Here is a 9,109-nt window from a genome sequence, read left to right as displayed (position 1 = left end):
TTTCCTTCTCCCAGGGATCTTCCTGGCCCAGGGATGGAACCCACATCTCCTCCACTGGCAGGCAAATTCTTTACCACTGAGCCACCAGTGAAGCCCCAGGAGGCAAGATACAGAGCCAGTGAAACTATATTGATTTGAACTTGAGAAGCTTTACCAGTATAAGCAGAAGTGAAGTGACCACACTGAATGAGAAGCTGAGTTTCGCATCTTTCCCAACCAATTCTACATCTTAGTTTTCTCTTTACCTGAAATGTCAGTGAAGAAAACACATGACAGCTTCTTAAAATCACTCCTGCACAACTTTTTTGACCATTTCCTCAGCCTTGCCATTGTTTGGACAACTGTACCACAGGTATGTGGTACATACCTATCCACACTTGACCTTTATGATGAGCATGGTCATATTTCCTTTCTTAATTCATATATACTAAGGTAAAATTTTAACTGTAGTCTAAGTAGTTTATGATATTTAATATTTACACAAAGAAGAAATGTATAACTGCAATTTTATAGGGACTTCCTTGGTGGTCAAGTGCTTAGGACTCCATGCTCCCAACACAGGGGCCATAGGTTCGAGCCCTAGTCGGGGAATTAGGATCCCACATGCTTTGCAGATGTGACTAAATAAATAAATATTTTTTAAAAAGATGAAATTTTATATACCTGCATAGTCCTCAAAAGTTGTTATGGAATTCATCAGAGATCATGTTGCATAAGGATAAAATGCTCTAAAACCACTATCAATGTTTTGCTTGCTCATGATTTTAAATTATAGATGTTATGATGAGAAAAGTAGGCTCAAGTAAAGGCATGCAAAACTAAGTAATTCTTAATCCCAGAAGTCCTTGTCATTGAAACACTGCAAAAAGGAAAATAATTTCTGAATAGAGTTAGTAGAAATAAAATTACAGTCTGGTTTTCTAAGTTCAGAATTTATATTTTCACAACCATCTCCTATTTTTATGTAGTTTAAAATTATTAATTTATCTTCCTTTACAAATATGTTTATATAGCTTTCCCCAACACTATTTGATATTGATTAAATCCCGTGTACTAAAACAACAACTTTTACTGTTCCTAGCTGTATACTGTATACAGAAGGTCCCCAACTTACAATGATGTAAGTGGATGATTCCACTTACAATTTTTGACTTTATGATGGTGCGAAAGTGATCCATATTCAATAGAAATGGTACTTCAAATATTGAATTCTGATGTTTTTTTCCTGGGTTAGTAATAAGTGGTTTAGATGTTCTCGTGATCCTGAGTAGCAGTATTGAACTTCTGATCACCAGGGTAAACAAACAGTACTCTTAGAAGCATTCTGTGGCCATACAACCAGTCTGTTGTTCACTTTCATTAGAGTAGTCAATGGATCACATGAGATATTCAAAGCTTTGTTATAAAACAGACTATGTGTTAGATGGCTTTACACAACTGTAGGTGATATAAGTGTTCTAAGCCTGGTTAAGGCAGGCTAGGCTAAGCTATGATGTTCAATAGGTTACATGTATTACATGCATTTTTGACAAGGTATTTTCAACTTACAATGGATCTGTCGGGGTGTTGCCCCCTTGTAAGTCTAACTATGTTTGGAGACTTCATCTCTCTCTCTCAACATTTTTAAGACAAACAGACAGAAAATAATGAAGTACATACAAGAACTGAACAATGCCTTCACCCAATAGGGTATAAGGCTAATAAAACTAAACGCATGTATGTTCAGTCATGTCCAACTCTTTGTGACCCTATGAAGTGTAGCCCACCAGGCCCCTCTGTCCTCGGGATTTCCCAAGCAAGATTATTGGAGTGGGTTGCCATTCCCTCCTTGAGGGAATCTTCCTGACCCAAGAAATTGAACCTGTGTGTCCTGCAGCTCCTACACTGGCAGGTGGATTCTTTACCATTTGACCCACCTGGGAAGCTCCACATATAATTGACACTTACTGAATATTTACTCAGCAAAAGCAGAATATACAGTCTTTTCAAGTACCCTTAGAATATATATATTAGACTGTATCCTGGACCATAATACAATCCTCAAACAATGTAAAAGAATTGAGACTTCCCTGGTGGTCCAGTGGTTAAGATTCCATGTTTCCACTGTAGAGGGCACAGGTCCATTCTTGGTTAGAGAAATAAGATCCTGCATGCAGAGCACTGCCAATAAATAAATAAATAGTAAAAGGACTGAAATCATATATATATTCTTTGTTCCTATTTACAGATAACATAATTGTCTATGTAGAAAATCCCATGAAATCTCACAAAATTTTTTTCTAAACTAATAAACGAGCTCAGGAAGGTCTCAAAATACAGGATAAGCATACAATATATACTGGCAGTGAACACTGAAATTAAAACTACAACAGTTCCAAAAAATTACCTACTTAATTGTAAATCTAACAAACCATATACAGGGTTTGTGGGCTGAAAGATACAAATGATAATGAAAAAAATTAAAGATGATCTAAATTAGTGGAGAGATATACTGTGTTCATGAGTTAGAAGACTCAACTTAGTGAAGATATCAAATCACCCCAAATTGATGTGTAAGTTTATTTTTTTTATGTGTAAGTTTAATTCTTACCAAAATACAAATTTCAAAATTGATATAGACAAGCTTAGGGCTTCCCTGATAGCTCAGTTGATAAAGAATCAACCTGCAATGCAGGAGACCTGGGTTCGATCCCTGGGTTGGGAAGATCCCCTGGAGAAGGGAAAGGCTACCTGCTCCAGTTATTCTGGCCTGGAGAATTCACTGGACTGTATAGTCCATGGGGTTGCAAAGAGTCAGACATGGCTGAGCGACTTCTACTTTCAGACAAGCTTATTCTAAAAATTTTATGGAAAAGCAAGAAATTATAATTGCCAGAAAAGAACTAAAGAAATAAGAATAAAGTAGAAGGAATCATTCTACCTTATTTTATGATTAATTACAAAGCTTCAGTAATTAAGACAGTGTGTTCGTACTTTAGTCATCAAGATGGTGGCTCAGACAAAAACACACAATAATCAGTTAAAGGAAACAGAGAAACAATCCCACAGTGGTAGAACAATGTGATTATCAACAGGGTATAAAAGCAGTTAAATGACAAAAGGTTTGTTTTTTCAACAAAGGTGCTGGAATATTTGGATATCCATAGGGGGAAAAAAACCCCTCCATTTAAACTTCAAACCTTAGCCAAAAATTAACTCAAATGGATTATAAAATTAAGTATAGGATGTTAAGTTATAAATTTTTCAGAAGAAAACAAAAAAATCTTTGGGACCTGGGGCATGATAACAAAAGCATCATCCTTGAAAGAAAAAAAATGATAAATTGGACTTCGTCAAAATTAACAACTTTTAGTTGGTGAAAGATCTGGTAAAGATGAAAAGACAAGCTACCGACTGGAAGAAAATATTTACAGATCACATCTAACAAAGGATTCTTATCTGGAATATATAAAGAATGCCAAAATTCAACAATGAAAAAACAATCCAATTTGAAAATGGGCAAAGGACATGAAGAGGCATTTCACCAAAGAGATTATACAGATGGTAATCAGGCACATGAAAAGATGCTTCCTCTCACTAATTACTGCTGCTGCTGCTAAGTCACTTCAGTCATGTCTGACTCTATGCGACCCCATAGACGGCAGCCAACCAGGCTTCTCCATCCCTGGGATTCTCCAGGCAAGAATACTGGAGTGGGTTGCCATCTCCTTCTCCAAGGCATGAAAGTGAAAAGTGAAAGTGAAGTTGCTCAGTCATGTCCGACCCTCAGCGACCCCATGGACTGCAGCCTTCCAGGCTCCTCCATCCATGGGATTTTCCAGGCAAGAGTACTGGAGTGGGGTGCCACTGCCTTCTCCACTCGCTAATTACTAGAGAAGTAGAAATTAAGGCCACACTGTTTGAACAGTGAAAAGAAAAAAACACAATTCCAAATGGTATAAAGGTGTCTAAAAGCTACATCTCTGATAGATTGTCGGTGGGAATATAAAATAATATAGCCATCCTGGAAAACAGTTTCATAATAAACTGAATATGCAACTACATACAACCCAGCTCTGGGCATAGATCTCAGAGGAATGAAAAGTTATACCTGCACAAAAACTACACACAAATGTTCACAGCAGTTTTATTTGTAATGGCAACTATCTGGACAACCAAAATATCTTTCAATAGGTGAATGGCTAAAAAGAAACTGTAGAAAAAAAAAAACACCTGTACATTTATACCACAGAATCTACTCAGATATAAAAAGCAGCAGCTGGGTTTCCCTGGTGGTCCAGCGTTTGAGAATCCACCTGCCGATGCTGGGGACATAGGTTCAATCCATATGTGAAAATTCCGCATGCCACAGGGTAACTAAGCCTGTGCATCACAACTACTGAGTCTGTGCTTTAGAGCCCATGAGCCCCAACTACTGAGCCCATGCACCTCACTGAATGAAGCCTGAGTGCCTACAGCCTGTGCTCTGTAACAAGAGGCGCCACCACAGTGAGAAGCCCAAGCACCAAAACGAAGAGTCGTCCTCACTTGCCGCAACTAGAGAAAGCCCACAGGCAGCAAGACCAAATACAGCTGCTGCTGCCGTGAAGTCGCTTCAGCCGTGTCCAACTCTGTGCGAACCCATAGACGGCGGCCCACCAGGCTCTCCCATCCCTGGGATTCTCCAGGCAAGAGCACTGGAGTGGGTTGCCATTGCCTTCTCCGCAAATACAGCTAAAAATAAATAAATAAAAATTTTTTACAAAGCAATGACCATTGGTATATGGAAAAACTTAGATGGATTTCAAAAGCAGTAAGATGAGTGGAAAAAGCTCATTTGAAAAGGTCACATACTGTATGATTCCACATATACAATGGAAAGAAATGACAAAATTCTTTCTTCCCAGTTGTTCTCATGACCACCTAGATTCATTAATGCCTCTCTTATCCCCTGTGTCTGAGAATGACTCTGCTCATTGATAAATCTAGCTACTGCCTCACCAACTAGTACAACTGTAATCATTTTAATGGAAATCAATGTAAGAGTTGATATGTATCCCCAGAATTAAGCAATGTTAATTCCTTCCTCCACATCTTTTACATATAATGTGCACAAGTCCCCATACTAACACACAGTATTAGTAACACAAACTTATTGCTATGAACAGCAATTGATGGTCCAGCACTGCAGTCCATGGGGTTGCAAACAGTTGGACACGACTGAGCAACTGAACATAACTGAACTAGTACATCCTGGTTTTTCCCTCTTAAGGACCAAAGTTCCAAATACTTTTGATTTCCAGAGGAAGCTAGGCCTAGACCAGGTTTATTACATCTCTGACAACCCTTTTTTTAAAAAAAAATTATTTCTTTGACTGTGCTGAGTCTTAGCTGCAGCATGTGGGATCTAGTTCCCTGACCAGAGATTGAACCCAGGCCCCGTGCATTGGAAGCATGGAGTCTTAGCCACTGGACCACCAGGGAAGTCCTGAGCTATTTGATTGATGTTATCTTCCCCATATTCTTGCTTACTTCTTCATCACAAGGCTTAAAATGTCACATATAAGAAAACAGTTCAGTACCAATTGCTGTTCATACCAATAAGTTTGTATTACTAATACTGTGTGTTAGTGCGGGGACTTGTGCACATAAAAGAAGTGAAGGAAGGGATTATCATTGCTTAATTCTGGGGATACATATCAACACTTACTTAGAAATGATTTCCATTAAAGTGGTTACAGTGAATGTACTTGTAGTCTATGAATAATGTCAGTGCTTTTAAATGGTTAACCTTTAAGTACATGAAATATTCACAAAGTCAAAACAAATATAAGTACCCTTGAGTGTCTTATCTGCTTTCTCAGCTTAAAGGATGAGGGACTGTCAGAGTTTTTCACCTACCCCTTCCTCTCATTTAGTCAACAAATATTTATTGAGACAAATTTTATTGAGTGCCTGTGAATGCCAGGCACTAATCACCAAGATAGTGCCTTCCTCCAAGTATAGACGAGTCAGAAAAATTGTTAATGAAGAAATTATGTCACGGTAAGATGAGGTCAGACAGTCTTTCATGGGGAGATTTTGGGTTTGAGTTCTTTACGGCTAGGAGTTAAACAGAATAGACTGGTGGTAGGGACAAGCTGCGAATGGGGTGGGGCACACGGAGACTGTGAGGAAATTTGAAGCTGGAAATACTTTCAAGTCCGAAGACAGAAGGTGGAAGAGTGCTGGTTTTACTTCCAGCATCTTTTTCTAATTACACAGTGCTGCTTGCCCCCGGCTCCACCTAGAGGAGGTGTGGGATCACACAAAGGCAGGGGGGCGGGGGGGGGGGGTGGACTTGAGAACTGAAGGGCTGCACTGTTGCCTTGGCCGGCTGCATAGATGTTTATTTTGGGTAAGTTGCAGAATTTCTGTGTGTCTGTTTGCTCATCTGTAAAATGGGGATAGTAACACCTGGATTAAATGACAGACTGTAAGTCAAGCTTCTCCATCAGTTCATTCGGATCTCCTTTCCCCCTCTACTTGGCTTTAGTTGATTTGAATATTGTATTTTCTTCTTGCAACTTCCCATTGCTCCTCTAATTTCTTGCTCTACTTTTTCTGGCATCCACACTAAGAAGGCTGACTATGGGGGAGGGGTGCATCAAGCATGACTGGAGAGGAGCATAAGCTTACAGTAGTTTAGAAAATCTCTCCAAAAGGCTCTCATGAGCCCAACACCCCGCCTCCCTCTCCCCCTCCTCTCTTCCCCTCCCCCTCCTCTCTGGAACTGCGGCTCCCAGGGATCCTGGGCTTTTGTTCTCTAGAGGCTTAAACTACCACCTGTTTTACCCTGACTTATTGTTTAAAGGGAATCATTCCTTGTCTACAGACTATCAAAAATCAAAATTGCCAGAACTTACAGACAGCAAGAGCTAAATTTGTACTTTTTCTCTTTTCAGTATAATACTAAAACATCAATGCTTTCATATTTTCCCTCTATTTTCCATTTCTTTTCTGAGGATCTCCTGGCTCCCAGTAATCACTCTCTTTACTTATTGATACTATCATAAAGCGTTAATATAAATTATCTTTTAATATTAACTGTAATTTATCTATTAATATATACCTGTCTTCCCTACTTGATATTAAGTACCTATGGTCTGTAGTGTCTTCTACAGCAGTAGTTTCTCAGACTTGAATTTGCCTAAGAATCTTGTTATGGGGATCTTGTTAAAACACAGATTCTGATTTAGCAGGACTGGGGAGGGGCTGAGTTTCTTCTAACAAATTCCAGGTGAAACCCCTGGACCACACTTGGAGTTGCAAAGCCTCACTGGATTTAGAACAAAGCGGGGGCACATGAGATGGTTGCTGGAGGATGCCTTGGTTTCTCCTGCTCAGTGCTTGGAATTTTTCTTCAGTGCATCTTTCTCCACTTTTTCCTGTGCACTATTTATGACTAACTGACAATTATTTCTTTGTGTACTTAGCTGTGCCCTTCCTTCCCTCTTTCATAGTCAACAGTCTCGTCCAGAAACCAGTCACTTAGGGAGTACAACAGAAATCTTCAGCCTTGTTCTACTGTCATCTACTTTGTAGCAAGCAAGGTTAACTTTTTAAGGACTCATCTTTACCTTTGTTGCTGAGTAAACTATAGTAGCTCCCTGGTATGTATCATATCAAACTCAAATTTAGAATGAGAAGCTTCAAAACATGCCTCCAACCCTTCTTTCTCTTTTGCCACTCAAGTTTCTCTTTTGCAGCACATGGAGCCCTTTGCATGTTGCCGAGGTATGAGTCAGTCTCCTGCAAGACATTTTGCATTGGGAATGTCTTCTTTCATTCTTTTTAAAGGCCAATGCATATCTCTTAAAAATTCTCAATTTTTACCAACTTAATATGAAGCATTATTTGATTTATTCCCAATTGTGAATTCTTTGTTTAGAGAAGTATGAGCTATATACTTTTATTTACATATTTTAATATTTTTATACTTTTTTCATATTTTTATTTAGTTGTAAATGAGAACTGTCCGTACTTCTCGTTCATTGTCCTACCCTTAGCATCTAAGAGTGCTTGAGACTTAGTAGGTACTTTGGGTAAGGGGACCCTCAATGAAGGATGAAACAAAATTTAAGATCAGTTTGTAACAGTTTTCAAAACGCTTTCATTGCTACATTTATTGGGAACCTGGGTGAATTTTAATGGTTAAATAAAACAATTCTGGTGTTCTGATACAGTAAAAATATCAAAATATCAACTTACATCAGAAGGCTGGACTTAATTACAACCAACTTATTAAAAATGTATTGGCTAAAGGATAAAAAAATTTTAGAAATCCTTTGAAGAATATTTTGAGAGAGAAACATTTGAGGTTTAGTGCCACCTACCAGCTACCATTTTACTAGGAAAATAAAATTTAGATGCAGCCAAATTTTGGTAATGCCCAAACCCACATCCTATCTAAATGGCTTAATGCTTTCCTGTCATTGTTTTCTAGCCTGCAGGTTTTGCATTCGTTAGGATTTCATATTTCTTAATAGTTCTTGGTGCTTTAAATTTAAAAGAAATGAGGCTTTCTCATATTACAATTTCAAGGAAAAGGAGACTGCAGGGCCCCTTCAGCGAGGTTTAAGAGGCCTGCAAGCTGCACACCGTGCAACCGCCTCATGCTCCGATTTCATCTATGGGTTTCTGTACAGTTCTTTTTTGGATGGTGCAAACAGCGCAAGTGCAACATTAAAAACCTCTCCACCCTGGGAAACGACGCAAGAACACGCAGCTTTCGGCTGCCAGGTTCTCTCAACACACAGCCTAGGGCTGGAGGCCCGGACACCCGCCCCCAAATCCCGTCCACAACAATCGTTTCCTCCCTCCCCGCCTTTTACATACAGTACACATACAAATACACACACGCAGAGCAGCCAGCAGGGGCGGGCCGGGCCCGACCACTCCGCAAACCGCAGGGGGGAGCCACAGCGGGTCGAACTGTTTGCACCCACTTCTTTGTTCTTCGGACCCGTCTCTCTCTCCATCAGGCTGCAAACGTTGGGAAAAAACGAACTTGGGGATCTAGGGTGTCCTGAAGCTCCGCGCTGAGGCTACACACCTTTGGCGGGTGCTGCGTTATCTCCCCCTCCGTCGG

Source organism: Ovis aries, chromosome 2 (assembly GCF_016772045.2).
Source record: "Ovis aries strain OAR_USU_Benz2616 breed Rambouillet chromosome 2, ARS-UI_Ramb_v3.0, whole genome shotgun sequence".
NCBI classification, from domain to species: domain Eukaryota; kingdom Metazoa; phylum Chordata; class Mammalia; order Artiodactyla; family Bovidae; genus Ovis; species Ovis aries.
This window is presented reverse-complemented; position numbering follows the sequence as displayed.